This window comes from Schistocerca nitens, chromosome 1 (genome assembly GCF_023898315.1).
Source record: "Schistocerca nitens isolate TAMUIC-IGC-003100 chromosome 1, iqSchNite1.1, whole genome shotgun sequence".
In the NCBI taxonomy this organism is placed as follows: domain Eukaryota; kingdom Metazoa; phylum Arthropoda; class Insecta; order Orthoptera; family Acrididae; genus Schistocerca; species Schistocerca nitens.
Genome location: NC_064614.1, coordinates 83,910,669 through 83,928,600, shown reverse-complemented (window position 1 = coordinate 83,928,600; position 17,932 = coordinate 83,910,669).

Below are 17,932 nucleotides of genomic sequence, written 5' to 3'. Positions count from 1 at the left end.
AATTTGATGTACGTTCATACCAAACAACACGTAATGACACTGCATAATATGGTAAATTTTAGAACCCGAAAATCTACTGAACTAATAATTTCACTTTCTGTACTAATATGAACAAGCCATAAATACACAACAATACACTATAATGTTTACTACAAACTTCGTACTGTCTACTGATCTGATTAAAATCGGGCATAGGTTACCCTAGAAATAGCACTTTCGAAACACACATACAATGTCAATTTTGAAAAAGGTAAAATACTAATAACCTTTGGTTTTATCTTGACTTTAACTTTGCTGGTCAAATCAGTTCAGTACATTTCAGAATTTACATGAATAGAAAAGAAAAAGGGGGGGGGAGGGGGGACCCTGAAACTGTTATGATCACTGTACTGAAATTTTTGATTATCGAAATCGTTAAGCACTCAAGATTTCCAATATATGAGTTACTACTCTTTTTGTCTTATTTCTTGCTTATTTAACTACCATTATTTTTGTCTCAAACTGACTAAACTTCATTACTAAACCAATTTCAAAATTATCTTCCAACTTTGTCAGACCTATATTATTTGCCTATATATTCATTAACGACAAAGTTCTTTAAACATCATTCTAACACAGATAGGTCTGCAGGTAATTATTATTAACATAAACTTATCTCCATTTCGGGACACTCGGATTGCACAACATGTGGAAAGGACCCTGTCTAGGTTAGTGATGAGGATAATTAAATGATAGGACAGTTCTGGTTGAACAGTATTGAACAGTAAGGTACAAAAGTAACATTGGTCCACACGAATACAGTAATAAAAGTTTCAACCTGTTCGTATCGATGCGGCGGTTGGCGGGCGGCGAGATGGCGAGGCGCAGAGCACACATATAATCACAGCTATGGCTCTTGATGTATCGGAACTTTACTTCTTCATAGCGTCGCAATATTTTTCCATTTAGTGCCTATGGAATTTTGCCATGCTGTATAGTCGTCGGAAACGGCACTACCGAGGCTCAATGAAACTACGTCTTCCAGGAGAGCCTCCTCGATCCAGAGCGTGTTTCTCAGACCGATGCCCAACTCCGACTACTACTGCTGAGCCCGTTATGCCGTGCCGCGCCCGTGTGCATTTTCCCGCGCTCGCCTGCCATCCACCTTTTTCCGCTCCCCTACAGACAGGGTATTCACCAGAGGTTTTGCATTCTACATATCCTAATACATTGCCTACGTATGGACCAGATGCACAATTACAATTTTAACATCTTACAATAGTTTCAACGTTTCTTACATTTCAATTTTGTTATAATATTGCTTGAAATTTGACATAAACATTAATATTCACATTTAAAATTGTTTACAGTTTCTTTAACACCAATGCAAGAAAAGGAAAAGAAATGAAATCAGAACATCGATTACACTAATTTATCGAAAATCAGAAGAAAAAATTATTATATGTACAATAGTATAGCGTTGGTGTTGTTACAAGGTGTGCTGCAGGGGCGTGTCGTAGGACCGTTGCTATTCACGATATACATTAATGACCTTGTGGATAACATCGGAAGTTCACTAAGGCTTTTTGTGGATGATGCTGTAGTATATCGAGAGGTTGTAACAATGAAAAGCCCGCATCTCGTGGTCGTGCGGTAGCGTTCTCGCTTCCCACGCCCGGGTTCCCGGGTTCGATTCCCGGCGGGGTCAGGGATTTTCTCTGCCTCGTGATGGCTGGGTGTTGTGTGCTGTCCTTAGGTTAGTTAGGTTTAAGTAGTTCTAAGTTCTAGGGGACTTATGACCACAGCAGTTGAGTCCCATAGTGCTCAGAGCCAAGCCAACAATGAAAAATTGTACTGAAATGCAGGAGGATCTGCAACGAATTGACGCATGGTGCAAGGAATGGCAATTGAATCTCAATGTAGACAAGTGTAATGTGCTGCGAATACATAGAACGAAAGATCCTTTATAATTTAGCTGCAATATAGCAGGTCAGCAACTGGAAGCAGTTAATTCCATAAATTATCTGGAAGTGGGCATTAGGAGTGATTTAAATGGATTTACCGTCGGTAAAGCAGATGCCAGACTGATATTCATTGGAAGAATTCTAAGGAAATGCAGTCTGAAAACAAAGGAAGTAGGTTTCAGTACACTTGTTCGGCCACTGCTTGAATAATGCTCCCCGGTGTGGGATCCGTACCAGACAGGGCTCACAGAAGAGGTAGATAAGATCCAAAGGGGAGCAGCGCGCTTCATTACAGGATCATTTAGTAATCGCGAAAGCGTTACGGAGGTAATAGACAAACTCCAGTGGAAGACTCTACAAGAGAGACGTTCAGTAGCTCGGTACGGGCTATTGTTGAAGTTTCGAGAACATACCTTCACCGAGGAGTCAAGCAGTATATTGCTCCCTCCTATTTATACCTCGCGAAGAGACCATAAGGATAAAATCAGAGAGATTGGAGCCCACACAGAGGCATACTGACAATCTTTCTTTCCACGAACCATACGAGACTGGAATAGAAGGGAGAACCAGTAGAAGTACTCAAGGTACCCTCCGCCACACAGTGTCAGGTGGCTTGCGGAGTATGGATGGAGATGTAGATGTAGATGTGTTCCAGACAGCTTAAAAAAATTGTGCCTGCAGATCCTAGTGGTTGTACTGATGGCTGATGAGTGTTATGTTTGTCATGGCTTGGTGGTGTCTTGTTACTGCTACCTGTAATTATTCCGTCACGTGATGGTAGTAGCTACGCCCACTGGTTTTGGCCGTGATACCTAATTCTGTTATTACTGTAATTATTGAGACAATGTGCAGCATTACTGATGTGTAAAATTTAATTCTTTAAGCGGCTGAGAACGTAATTTCCTTAACAAAATGCTGCGCACGGTTTCAACTCGCTTTATTTGTTGATGAGACCCAGAAAATATTAGATACAGGCTCCTAGATAGATGCCATTTTCCTTGACTTCCGGAAGGTTCCGGACTGTCGCCTGATAAAGTAAGAGCCTACGGAATATGAGACCAGCTGTGTGGCTGGATTGAAGAGTTTTTAGCAAACAGAACACAGCATGTTGTTCTCAATGGAGAGACGTCTACAGACGTTAAAGTAACCTCTGGCGTGACACAGGGGAGTGTTATGGGACCATTGCTTTTCACAATATCTATAAGTGACCTAGTAGATACTGTCGGAAGTTCCATGAGGCTTTTCGCGGATGATGCTGTAGTATACATAGAAGCTGCAGCATTAGAAAATTGCAGCGAAATGCAGGAAGATCTGCAGCGGATAGGCACTTGGTGCAGGGAGTGGCAACTGATCCTTAACATAGACAAATGCAATGTATTGCGAATACATAGAAAGAAGGATCCTTTATTGTATGATTATATGATAGTGGAACAAACACTGTTAGCAGTTACTTCTGTAAAATATCTGGGAGTGTGTGTACGGAACGATTTTAAGTGGAATGATCATATAAAATTAATTGTTGGTAAGGCGGGTGCCAGATTGAGATTCATTGGGAGAGTCCTTAGAAAATGTAGTCCATCAACGAAGGAGGTGGCTTACAAAACACTCGTTCGACCTATACTTGAGTATTGCTCATCAGTGTGGGATCCGTACGAGGTCCAAAGAAGAGCGGCGCGTTTCGTCATAGGGTTATATGGTAAGCGTGACAGCGTTACGGAGATGTTTAGCAAACTCAAGTGGCAGACTCTGCAAGAGAGGCGCTCTGCATCGCGGTGTGCTTGCTGCCCAGGTTTCGAGAGGGTGCGTTTCTGGATGAGGTATCGAACATATTGCTTCTCCCGAGGAGATCACGAATCTAAATTCAGAGAGATTGGAGCGCTTACGGAGGCATTCCGGCAGTCGTTCTTCCCGCGAACCATACGCGACTGGAACAGGAAAGGGAGGTAATGACAGTGGCACGTAAAGTGCCCTCCGCCACAAACCGTTGGGTGGCTTGCGGAGTATAAATGTATATGTAGGTGTAGATGAACTGTTTTTTAACTTTGTTTGTGTCTTGCAATTTTACTTTGGTGCTCAGTAAATTTTGTCACTGTAAGAACTCTGTAGCTCGTACCACAGTCATTTAATTGAGCTTTTCAAAGTTTAATTGAGAAGCTGTGATATTCTTCTGTAATGCTTGCTTTTTTAACTCCATTGGGGAAGTGACCAATTAAATGTGTAGTTAAGATCCTATTCATTCTCTGAGAAATTTTTATTTGTATTAAATGTGTTTTAAAGTATTACGTGTTTATTAGCTAATCCAGCTGATCGCCACTCCACCACCTAGCTGCCGGCTATCTCGTCATGACAAGACTGCATTTTTGGCGACTTTTCTTCGCGTGTGTCTGTTAACTGGAAGCACGAGAGAGCAAAGAGCCTCCTCTCCCAGCAGGGTGGAGGGTGTAGCACCGTCAAATTGAGCCATCAAGCCGGACCTGGCCTGAGGGCTTGTCGTGTGCACGCGGGGGCACTGCTTAGGCTTCGGCCCCGTGCATCTGAGCCATCGCGCACTGAGGGTGTAACCAGCCCCTAGCGGGCCACCGTATCGCTCGTGATCGATACCGGCTGGCCGCCACTCTGATCAATACGCATCGGGACGTCGACTTTCCGGTAATTACGGATGAATAATGGAAACGTTTTCCAGCAGCTCGCTGTGCAACCAAAGCGACGCGCAGTTTAGCGGCTTCCATTAAGAAGGCGGTCCCCTCGTCATGTAACAGATGGCACTAAAAAAATTATACACAGTCAGTGCGGGAATGTCACGTATACTTGTTCCTCGATAACTCTCAGACGCGTTTAGCCTAGATTTTTTTTTCTGGCGAAACTGTACGCTTTCACAGTTCTGGACACGCAATGTCGAAAATTTATATCATAACTGGACTTTAAATCGGATTTCCTGCGTATCACAAGCAGAAGAATTAACCGTTAAGCTATCTGAACTCGTCTCCAAGCTTTAATCAAACTTTTAAGGTCATCTGATGCTTCCACCTGTGTTTCTCGGACGCTAGTACCAGAGTTTCTCACATATGATACATGGGATAGGGAGGGGGGGGGGGGAGGTAGGATAATCGGTTGTGGTCCATGGCTTATACCGTCCTGAAATCAATTAAAGACAATGAAATGAAATGTCTGGATCTATGAGGATAAATTAGAAGATGCAGTGACATGACATCAGTACAAACCGTTCACATACGCTGAACCTGGAATGTACTAAACCAATAGTGAAAATTGAAAATCTGTTACAAAATGGGACTCGCCCGAAACAGCAGTTTAATAAGTCATGGCTGAAAAACATGACACGAATTATTTGCAGAAGAGTGGAAAAATTTGTTCAAATGGCTCTAAGCACTATGGGACTTAACAGCTGAGGTCATCAGTCCTCTACACTTAGAAACTACTTAAACCTGACTAACCAAAGGACATCACACACATCCATGCCCGAGGCAGGATTCGAACCTGCGACCGTAGCAGATGCGCGGCTCCGGACTGAAGCACCTAGGACCGCTCGGGCCACAGCCGCCGGCTAAAAACTGGTAGAAGGTGACTTCGGGAAAGATAATTTTGTGTTCCGGAGAAATGTAGAAACACCGAGGCAGTGGTGACCCTACGAAATACCTCAGAAGGTGGGTTGAAGAAAGGAAAACTTACGTTTATAGCATTTGTAGATTTAAGGAAAACTTTTGTTATTGACTGGACTACACTCTTTGAAATTTCGAAGGTTGTAGGTATAAAATACAGGGACTGAAGGATTATACACTCCTGGAAATGGAAAAAAGAACACATTGACACCGGTGTGTCAGACCCATCATACTTGCTCCGGACACTGCGACAGGGCTGTACAAGCAATGATCACACGCACGGCACAGCGGACACACCAGGAGCCGCGGTGTTGGCCGTCGAATGGCGCTAGCTGCGCAGCATTTGTGCACCGCCGCCGTCAGTGTCAGCCAGTTTGCCGTGGCAAACGGAGCTCCATCGCAGTCTTTAACACTGGTAGCATGCCGCGACAGCGTGGACGTGAACCGTATGTGCAGTTGACGGACTTTGAGCGAGGGCGTATAGTGGGCATGCGGGAGGCCGGGTGGACGTACCGCCGAATTGCTCAACACGTGGGGCGTGAGGTCTCCACAGTACATCGATGTTGTCGCCAGTGGTCGGCGGAAGGTGCACGTGCCCTTCGACCTGGGACCGGACCGCAGCGACGCACGGATGCACGCCAAGACCGTAGGATCCTACGCAGTGCCGTAGGGGACCGCACCGCCACTTCCCAGCAAATTAGGGACACTTTTGCTCCTGGGGTATCGGCGAGGACCATTCGCAACCGTCTCCATGAAGCTGGGCTACGGTCCCGCACACCGTTAGGCCGTCTTCCGCTCACGCCCCAACATCGTGCAGCCCGCCTCCAGTGGTGTCGCGACAGGCGTGAATGGAGGGACGAATGGAGACGTGTCGTCTTCAGCGATGAGAGTCGCTTCTGCCTTGGTGCCAATGATGGTCGTATGCGTGTTTGGCGCCGTGCAGGTGAGCGCCACAATCAGGACTGCATACGACCGAGGCACACAGGGCCAACACCCGGCATCATGGTGTGGGGAGCGATCTCCTACACTGGCCGTACACCACTGGTGATCGTCGAGGGGACACTGAATAGTGCACGGTACATCCAAACCGTCATCGAACCCATCGTTCTACCATTCCTAGACCGGCAAGGGAACTTGCTGTTCCAACAGGACAATGCACGTCCGCATGTATCCCGTGCCACCCAACGTGCTCTAGAAGGTGTAAGTCAACTACCCTGGCCAGCAAATCTCCGGATCTGTCCCCCATTGAGCATGTTTGGGACTGGATGAAGCGTCGTCTCACGCTGTCTGCACGTCCAGCACGAACGCTGGTCCAACTGAGGCGCCAGGTGGAAATGGCATGGCAAGCCGTTCCACAGGACTACATCCAGCATCTCTACGATCGTCTCCATGGGAGAATAGCAGCCTGCATTGCTGCGAAAGGTGGATATACACTGTACTAGTGCCGACATTGTGCATGCTCTGTTGCCTGTGTCTATGTGCCTGTGGTTCTGTCAGTGTGATCATGTGATGTATCTGACCCCAGGAATGTGTCAATAAAGTTTCCCCTTCCTGGGACAATGAATTCACGGTGTTCTTATTTCAATTTCCAGGAGTGTATGTCACATGTACAGTTACGAGAGTCGGAAGACATGAAATGGAAGCAGTAATTGCGAAGCTAGTGAGACATGGTTGTAGCCTATCACCGCTGTTATTTTATGTGAACATTAAGGAAGCAGCAAAGGAAACCAGGAAGAGGTTTGGAAGAGTAATTGAAGTTCAAGGAGAAGAAATCAAACATTCAGTGACCACATGTTCCTGTTGTCCGAAGAGGGGATGAGTGTTGCGTTTGAAAGCCTTAATTCATTCAGCGGGCAGGAGGAGGTTTTCGGGTGCTTGTCACGCGGTAGAAGGAAGATTATGGGTGAATATATCATCTATAGCTAGGTCTTTAGAGACCTTGATTAGTAATCTCAAACAGTGTTTCCGGACTATATGAACTCTGCAACCTACTTTTCTAGCATTTGTAGACTTAGAGAAAGCTTTTGACAATGTTTCTGGAATACTCTCTTTCAAATTCTGAAGTTGATAGGGGTAAAATACAGGGAGCCAAAGACTATTTACAATTTTTACAGAAACCAGATGGCAGTTATTTAATATCTATATTGAGCAAGCAGTAAAGGAAACAAAAGAAAAATTTCGAGTAGGAATTAAAATCCATGCAGAAGAAATAAAAACTTTGAGGTTCGCCGATGACGCTGTAATTCTGTCAGAGACAGCAAAGGTCTCGGAAGAGCAGTTGAACGGAATGGACAGTGTCTTGAAAGGAGGATATAAGATGAACGTCAACAAAAGCAAAACGAGGATAATGGAATGTAGTCGAATTAAATCGGGTGATGCTGCGGGAATTAGATTAGGAAATGAGACGCTTAAAGTAGTAAATAATTTTTGCTATTTGGGGAGCAAAATAACTGAAGATGGTCGAAGTAGAGACGATATAAAATGTAGACTGGCGATGGCAAGGAAAGCGTTTCTGAAGAAGAGAAATTTGTTAACATCGAGTATAGATTTAAGTGTCAGGAAGTCGATTCTGAAAGTATTTGTATGGAGTGTAGCCATGTATGGAAGTGAAACATGGACAATAACCAGTTTGGACAAGAAGAGAATAGAACCTTTCGAAATGTGGTGCTACAGAAGAATGGTGAAGATTGGATGGGTAGATCACGTAACTAATGAGGAGGTATTGGATAGAATTATTGAGAAGGGAAATTTGTGGCAGAGCTTGACTAGAAGAAGAGATCGGTTGGTAGGGCATATTCTGAGGCTTCAAGGGATCACCAGTTTAGTATTGGAGAGCAGCGTGGAGGCTAAAAATCGTAGAGGGATACCAAGAGATGAATACACTAAACAGATTCAGAAGGATGTAGTTTGCAGTAGGTACTGGGAGATGAAGAAGCTTGCAGAGGACAGAGTAGCAGGGAGAGCTGCATCAAATCAGTCTCTGGACTGAAGACCACAACAACGAACTCTGCACGTCCTGAACAAAAATACCAGTTATCAGCTCTTGTAACACCTAGACTTGAAGCACGTTTTCTCAAGTGCTGTTTTATACTACTGTGTAATCAATGTATTTTTGTCACTTTCAGTAGCATTTTCATAGTCGGTATTATGATCATGCACGACCATTTAAGCATAGTAACATCGCATTTCTTCAAATCTTGAAGAAATATTTGAGGAGTTCAACACAGATGCTATCAAGTTCAGCAGGTACACTATCTTCAATAAACTAAAAGCAGAAAATAGTTCCACTGTGGTGATTGTTCGCAGTACCTCCACACTTATCTGCTGTGGTCATACCTCATTTTATGAACAACTTCATCTAATGAACAGAAAAAAACAATATTTTCACTTGTAACGGAACTCAATATTTGTGGGGTGAGTTTATTTTTTAAATTTCTCAGAAACAGGGGGGAATCGTTCCTTTATCTGATCTGTGAATGAAGGGCAATGCTCAACTATGATATCGACCGCCTTTTACTGTCTGGCGCTCGAAAGATCTGCACACTGGTCATGGGAGCGCAATTTTGCGCAGCAGGATCTGTGTCCCCGACCGCGGTGCCATTAGAGGGCGTGCTAATTGCTGAGTGCCCGAGGCTATGAATGAATAAATTCCGTGGAGCTGCAGCAACGTTTAGTAAGCCTCCATTATCGGAAAACTATAACCGTTATGTCTTAGTTACAGCGCCTTCTTATTAAGCAAGCATCCCTGGGCAATTCAGATAATGTCTGTTCAGTATGTTTGTTCTTTACGTCCTGCAACAGTTCTGACCAACGGCGGCGATTTTAAAAGTCATTCATCGACAAATGTGAATTTGTATCTTGGTCTTGTAATTTCGAAAAAGAAAAGAATTCCAGGCCATGAGCCAAAACCATCGATTCTGGAAAGAACGTACGAGAGATGCCAAGATGCTGAGGAACTGGCTTCCCAGCCAACAAGCAGCAGAAATATGAAAATCAGTGCGAAAAACGACGATTAATTACAGCAAGACAACTGTCCCCACATTCACATATACTTAATTCGAAGATGAGTTTTTATTTAATAAATAAATAATAGAATACATTCACAATAAAAAGAGTTCTCACCAGATTGAAACGGTATACGAGAACAAGCAGGAATCCGAGTGAAAGGACAAGAGAGTTTCTAAAAATGTATGTGGAAGTATAATTGTGTTAATGATTAGGCCACGTCATTTTATTGCTCTACTTCATCCTCAAACTCGATGTTTCGACCCCTGTTCGGGGATTTTCTTCAGGAGTTTTCTGTTGTCTACAAGGAGCTAAACACCGTAGGTTCTTTTAAAATCGAGGCGAGAAGCTGGCACAGATCTACGCTCCATACTTTAAGCAGCTGAATATGACACCTGACATACACTCTCTCTGATCGTGTTAATAATTGCTTACTTAAGCAGTCTGACTGAAAGTTGTTTACACATTCCCGAAACACACCGTAATCACTATAAGAAGTACAGAATTTCAAACGTTTTTGTTAGAAAAGACATGTTAATTGTAACATGTTGTTGTTAACTAACAGGCCTGTCACTAGTCTGAAATGCACATACGAGGGTGGTTTGATACGTCTGGTAAGAAAGCAAAAAAAAGAAAAACTGTTAGTTCCATAAACAACTCACCTTATTTCTTGACATAGTCTCCACTGGTCCAGTGATTCTCCAGCTTTTTCATCCCATCGGAAAAATATATTCTGTCAAACCCTGCAAAATACTCGTTGACTACGACTATCACTTCCTCATTTATGTAAATATTTGTTTCCAGCAAGACATATTTTCGAGTTATGGAAAGAAGAAGTCACATGGTGCTACGTCTGGTGAATAAGGTTGATGTGTAACCTCCCGGCAATGAATATTTAAATGACCATGACAATAAATGAGAACTAGCAATCTGAGACAAGTGTAAGCTCGCCACAAAAAAATGAAACTCAATTCAATGATGATGAAATCTCAGTGACAATGAAAACGCAAATAGACCGAAATGTCGATCTTAGGCCCTAATTAAACTCAAATTCTTACCTCGGTAAAACTGCATCTGCTCTTATGTTTCGCCATAGCTTGGAGGAAATGCATCGCAAATATTCTTTGAATTTAAGTGAAACTTTTCTTTAAGGAAATGCATGGGAAACATTCTTTCAATTCAAATGATTGTTCTTTTAAAAAAATTGTTTTGAGAACAAAATTATTATTGGGGCGATTCTTGAACAAATTAATTACAGTTAAGATACATTACATTATCAGATGAGCGCAATGCTGCTTCATTATCTTATTTAAAAAATATACCTCGTCCTGAATCTTGACCAGAGGGCCATGTCGACGCCCGCCGACTCCTCACACACAACTCCGACTGTCTCTCGTGCGCTACTAGCACTGACTGAGTGCAACTAGCAACTACTACTACTGACTCCCTACATGCAACTGAACTCTCGCGCGGTCAAGCGCAGACTAGCAACGATAAATAACTCTCTGGTCAGAGATTCTGTCATGCCTCGCCATCGCTGTACTGAATACATACGCGTTTCATAATGGCAGCGATGGTGAGTCATTTGGACTTGCCATGAGCAACAATTTTTTTCTTAATTAATCAACTTTACAATCACAGAGTATACAGATGTCATACATGAATTAAATGTGGTGCACATGCACCGAGGACAAAACATTTCAGATAATGACAATGAGTACAGAACATATGACATAAGTGCACAGTTACTGACGTTCAGCATAAAACATATTAACACATGACATAAGTGCACATGCACTGAAGAATTCTTCAACGTTTTCATAGCAAAAAATCATCAAATCACAAAATGTATATACAATATAAATGACAAGAGTGCACATATACTGTACTTCTGAATATATCAACAAATCAAAAGAAATGTACATAGAATGGGTAGAAATCATGTTACAAAAATGCACACGCACTGAAAAACTCTTTAGCATTTTCATAACAAATAAACGCAATGGTAAAAAATCATGTTGACAATTGACATAAGTGCACATCCACTGCAGTTGAGAATATATCAGCAAATCACAAAATGTATATACAATGAATACAAATCATATTGATAAATGACAAAGGTGCACACGCACTGTAGTACAGAATATTTCATCAAATCACAAAATATATTAATAAATGACAGAAGTGCACACGCACTGTAATACGGAACATATCAGAAAACCACAAAATGTATACGTAACGAGTACAAATGGCATAAAGTGCACACGCACTGCAAAACTCTCTAATATTTTTACGACAAACAAACAAATCAAGGAGTGTAATAAAGTGCACATGCACTATAGAAGTCTTTAGTAATTTCACGACAACTGATGTTATTAACAAATGAAAGGAAGTGCACGCGCACTGTATATGACTTTTTCATTTTACAAGAATTAGGAAAGGAATAGGAAGGATTGCGTCATGGTTGTAGCACTTAGGTTGCACGCAGCTGCACTGAAAGTCCATATCTTTCCACAGAAGTACAACATCAAGTGAGACAAACGGAAGTTCTTTTCCCAGAAGTGTTTATCAGCGTGGCCAAGACACTGAAATGTCGTAGTAATATTCCATGTTATCATTTTGGCAGTACATCAGGTACACCAAACAGTGGGACCATAATATCGTCTCCATCGCTCACGGTGGTGGACAGCATGTCGTGTCAACACCATGCTCTTACAAGGCACACCAACGTAGAATTAGTGCAAAAACCAAATATAGTGCTCCATGATCATGAGGACGGACAGGACAAATGGATATTGCAGTAATTCCAGGTAGTTAGGTCAGAAGGTGAAGGACATTAAGTCACATAGTAGTCTTCATTGAGAATTACATTAGTCTAACAGCTGATTTAAGTAATTGGTGGCACTCATCGCCCAGTTAGTGAACATTTCTGTACCATGTATGAAGTATTACAGAATAATGTTCATAAAATTAACTGAATATAGCAATTATTGGCATCATGGGTAATCGTATTACAATAAACAGTGGCATTCCTTGGCCAGTTACAAAGCATATTTAGTATGACAGAATAATGTTTATAAAATTAACTGCTTATAGTGAACATTGGCATTTATTGGCCAGTTATAAACCATCAGAAGTCATCATTGAAAATGAGAGTCAATTATTGGCATAGCATTAACATAATTCATTTAGTTATACTAATTATTTGCACTCATTGGCCATCTACAAAACATCAAAAGTCATCATTGAAAACAGGAGCTAATGAATGGCATAGTATTAACATACGAGGTGCGGCTAGAAGAAAACCGGACTGATGCTGGAAAAAACATTTATTTACAATTATTTACAATTTCATGTTATCTCCTTCAATGTACTCTCCTCCTCGGTCTCTACACCGCTCCATACGAATTTTCCACTGTTCATAGCAATGCTGCAGATCATTTTCGGTAAGTCCATACATTACTTCCGTCGCTTTTTCTTTTACTGCTTCAACAGTCTCAAATCTAGTTCCTTTCAAAGCTGACTTGACTTTAGGGAAAAGAAAAAAGTCACAGGGGGCCAAATCAGGTGAGTAGGGTGGATGATCTAAGATGGGAATGTTGCGTTTTGCCAAAAACGTCTTCACTGACAACGCACTGTGAGCTGGGGCATTGTCTTGGTGAAGGATCCATGACTTTTTTCTCCACAAATCGTTCCGTTTTCTCCGTACTCGCTCACGTAGGGTAGCCAGGACGCTAATGTAGTAATACTGATTCACTGTTTGTCCCTCTGGTACCCAATCAATATGCACAATCCCTTTGATGTCAAAAAAAAAAAAAAAAAAAAAAAATCATCATTGCCTCGAATTTCGATTTTGACATTCGTGCTTTTTTTGTCGTGGAGAACCAGGAGTTTTCCAATGCATCGATTGGCGTTTAGGTTCGGGATCGTAAGTAAAAAACCACGATTCATCGCAAGTAATAACATTTTGTAAGAAGCTGGGGTCACTTTCAATGTTTTCCAGGATGTCAGAACAAATCATTCTTCGGCGTTCCTTCTGTTCAATTGTGAGACACTTTGGAACCATTTTTGAACACACTTTGTTCATGTTGAAACTTTCATGAAGAATCTGCCTAACACTTTCCTTGTCAACTCCTGTTAACTCAGACACTGCTCTGATTGTTAAACGGCGATCTTGTCGAACAAGTTTACCGATTTTTTCAATGTTTGCATCAGTTTTTGCTGACAATGGTCTGCCAGTGCGAGTGTCATCACTGGTGTCTTCGCGGCCATCGTTAAATCGTTTAAACCACTCAAACACTTGTGTTCGCGATAAACAATCATCGCCGTACACTTGTTGTAACATTACAAACGTTTCACTTGCAGATTTTCCTAGTTTGAAACAAAATTTGATGTTAACACGCTGTTCTTTCTGTACACTCAACATTTTCCGACGCACAGACAAAACGTCAACTACTTAAAACAGACGCCACGGGCAGACTGAGTGCAGGAGGCAGATGAAACTCGAGCAGTAGGCGGAGCGAGAGTCACGTGACAGGCCACGCGACTTTCAGCCTTATTGCATTCGTTTTATTGTTTCACCAGTACTAGTCCGGTTTTTTTCTAGCCACACCTCGTAATTCATTTAGTTACACTAATTATTGGCACTCATTGGCCAGTTACAAAACATCAAAAGTCATCATTGAAAACAGAAGCTAATGAATGGTATAGTATTAACATAATTCATTTAGTTACAGTAATTATTGGCACTCAGTGGCCAGTTACAAAACATCAAAAGTCATCATTGAAAACAGAAGCTAATGAATGGCATAGTATTAACATCATTCATTTAGTTATACTAATTATTGGCACTCAGCGGCCAGCAAGTATTGAATAGTACAAAACATTGTTCATCATTCAGTATTATTCAGAACTCTCTTAAATGGGTAGCATTATTTGGAACTGGTGATACTTTTTTTTTGTTAGCAATGCATTGCTTTGGGTAATTTTAAGGGAAAGCAAGAAGAGAAAAAGAAAAAAAATTTGCTTCTGGGTTGTTCCTGTAAATGAAAAATGTGTAACGTCATTCGTCATGAGTCAGCTGTAGAAAGATTATGAAACAAGGAAGTATATGTGATCACATTTATAAATGATAGACACAACTGGATAAAAAAAATGCAAGTACTAGTACAGGTTTAATAAGTAACAGGTTTGGTAAGTATCATGAAAAGCTTCTCCTGGAAAAAAATACAAAATGGATTATTGAGCTGAAAGAAGAAACGCATACTATGCTGAAAAATAGTGAACTTCGAATTAACAGGTAGTGAAATGTGTATAAAAAATGTCTCCCATAGCTGTCCTTTCCAAAACCTTCAGTCATCATACCATACGATATAAAACATACTGTCAAAACAAACTGCAACAAATACTTAAATAACTACATAGCATAAATACATAAACTTCAACATCATCCTCATCTGTAAAGAAAAAACTTCATTATCCATATTATCATAACTTCATTATTATCATCACCTGTAAACTTCATTATCCATAGTAGCATATTCTTCATCATTACTCTTCATCAGCATTCATTATCATCTGCAAAAAATCACTTCATTACTCATTACTCAACTATTCCTTATCTCTAGCATATTTCATCACTAAAACTAAGATGTGTAGTTCTGTCTGACAGCCTGCATCAATCGCCTTGTATTCTGAAAGAAAAAATTAGTTAAGACTGCTATTCTACGATATATAGTGTATTCTTGTTAATGCTTGTTAATTCTGATCCATTTACTCTTCCTCATAACGTTTTTGTATCTTCTTTCGTCTATTCCGTAGTTGAAATTCCCATTTCTGTATAATTTATTTCCTTTCACGCATCATTTCTTTCTGAAATTGATGAACAAAGATTAATGTCTTGCATTTAAATCATATACCCATTAAATAATGGCTGGTTTATGGTAACATAATTTGAGCATACAGCAGACCATGACAGAAAACGTAATATGTCAAAAGCATAGACAGTGTTCAAAGGCAAAAATGTACACAGAATATCACAATGCAGCAGCAAAAAAAAAAAAAAAAAAAAAAAAAAAAATGCAAAACAGTCACGATATTGAGATATCATAAGTCAAAAATGTTAAAGTCAACTGGTGTTTGCTATGTCTTAACCAATTCATATTGCATACAAACAAAACATGAAACAATCGTATATACATAAGAAAGACAAAATGTGACATTCGTTGTGTTCAGCTTGTATATAGTGTAGTCAATAGAGGCGAGAATTAAAGACTTTAATGGAGAGAGAATTTGATAAAATTAATACGTCACTACATAGAATTGCATAATTATTCATAAAATACGTAAGTTTGTCTGGAAAAATATGCACGCTCTGATGTGTAACGACAAGAAGAGCGACCTGCTAACCTTACTTTGCCGGGCACTTGCCAAGAAAAAGTACGATAATCATCAATAATTAGTCATGTGAATATAATTGCATAAGTGGTCATAAAAATTAGTAAATCGCATCATAGCATGTTACATCATAAAGTGGTTTCACTAAATAAAGGGTTTAATGTTGGACACATGATGGTTCCCCTTACTTTTCCTGGTTCTCAAAGTTTCGACGTGTACAACATTGGGGTGAGGAATGCTGCGAATCCGATATGGACCTGCGTATAGAAGTTCAAATTTACTGCACTTACCTTTTATTCTGCTGGATAAATAGTGTGTACGTACTAATATCTTCTGTCCAATGTGAAAGTCACGGCGTGTACAAACCTGTTTTTGCTGTCTTCTCCGGCGCTCTGCGGCACGTTTGATGTTGTTCAGCCCAATGTTAATTATTTCGTGGTGTCGTAATCGGCGAGATGTAGGAAAGTTTACTAATTCTTTAATTTTGTTAGGTGGTTCAGCATTTTTCAGTATAACAGACGGAGATAGCATAGTGGATTCATTTGGAATGGAATTAATTACATCTTGGAATGAGAATATGTGTGTGTCCCAATCAATATGTCTTTTGTGCCAGTATATTCTACACAGTTTACCAATTTCTTTCATTAATCGTTCACAAGGGTTCGAAGAAGCATGGTACCTGGATAATAGATCGGAGAAATGTTTCTAGCTCGTAACATGCGTGTCCATATAGCAGAACGAAATTGTGATCCATTATCAGAAATTACTTTCAACACATGCCCTACATGAAATAGAAAAAGTTTTACTAATGCTTTCGAAACAGTTTTTGCAGTAGCTTTGCGTAACGGAGTGAAGGTAACAAATTTTGAAGTGAGTTCAACAGCGACAAAGATGTAACAAAAACCTCTGTTAGTTCTCGGAATTGGACCAAAAATGTCTACTGCCGCCATATGTCTTAATTTAACAGGTACAATGGGATATAATGGAGGAATATGTGAAATGGTGTCTGACTTAGCTTTCTGGCAAATTTACATGACGCTAAAACTCGTCGTATACGTTTCTCCATGTTGGCAAAATAACAGTTCTGTCTCAGTATAAGAAAACATTTTCTGGCTCCGTAATGTGCATAACTGAAATGAGTATACCATATTAATTTGTTAACCAGTTCGTCAGGAATGCATAATAACCAATTGTTGCTGTCAGGACGAGAGCGGCCATTCAGAAAGTAACCTCCGGTTGATTTAAAAAAATACACCAAGTTAAATAAAAATATTTTAATATATGCATCTTACAACTACATCTTTGCACTATTTTTCTACATAGTCTCCATAGCGATTGAGGCACTTATCGTATCTCTTCACAAGCTTTGAAATTCCTTCTGCATAAAAATCACCCGCTTGTGCCTGGAGCCAGCCTGTGACCGCATCTTTGAGCTCTTCGTCGTCATCAAACCGCTGCGACCCGAGCCAGAAATCTGTGGAAAACCAGTAGACAACTCCGACATTGAGAAACGTCGATTTTCACGAACTTTTGCATCAACTGTCTGAACGAGTTCGTCAGTCACCAATGATGGTCTACCACTCCTCTCTTCATCATGAACGTTTTCTCGTCCACTTTTAAATAAACGTACCCATTCACGGACAACTCCTTCACTCATAACTCTTGGTCCGTACATGGCACAAAGCTCACGATGAATAGCTGCTGCAGAATATCCTTTGGCTGTAAAAAACCTTATGACAGCACGCACTTCACATTTGGCGGGGTTTTCTATTGCAGCACACATTTCAAACTGCCACAAAAACTAAACTAGCGCAGGTACGACGTTCACTCGACAACAGCTTGATGCCGACTGACCTGTTGAGTGCGTGGACGCACAGATGGCGTCGCTACTCCCCCCACAACCCGCACTGTGACCAATCGGAGGTTACTTTCTGAACCGCCCTCGTATAATGTCATTGCGTACAGTGTAAT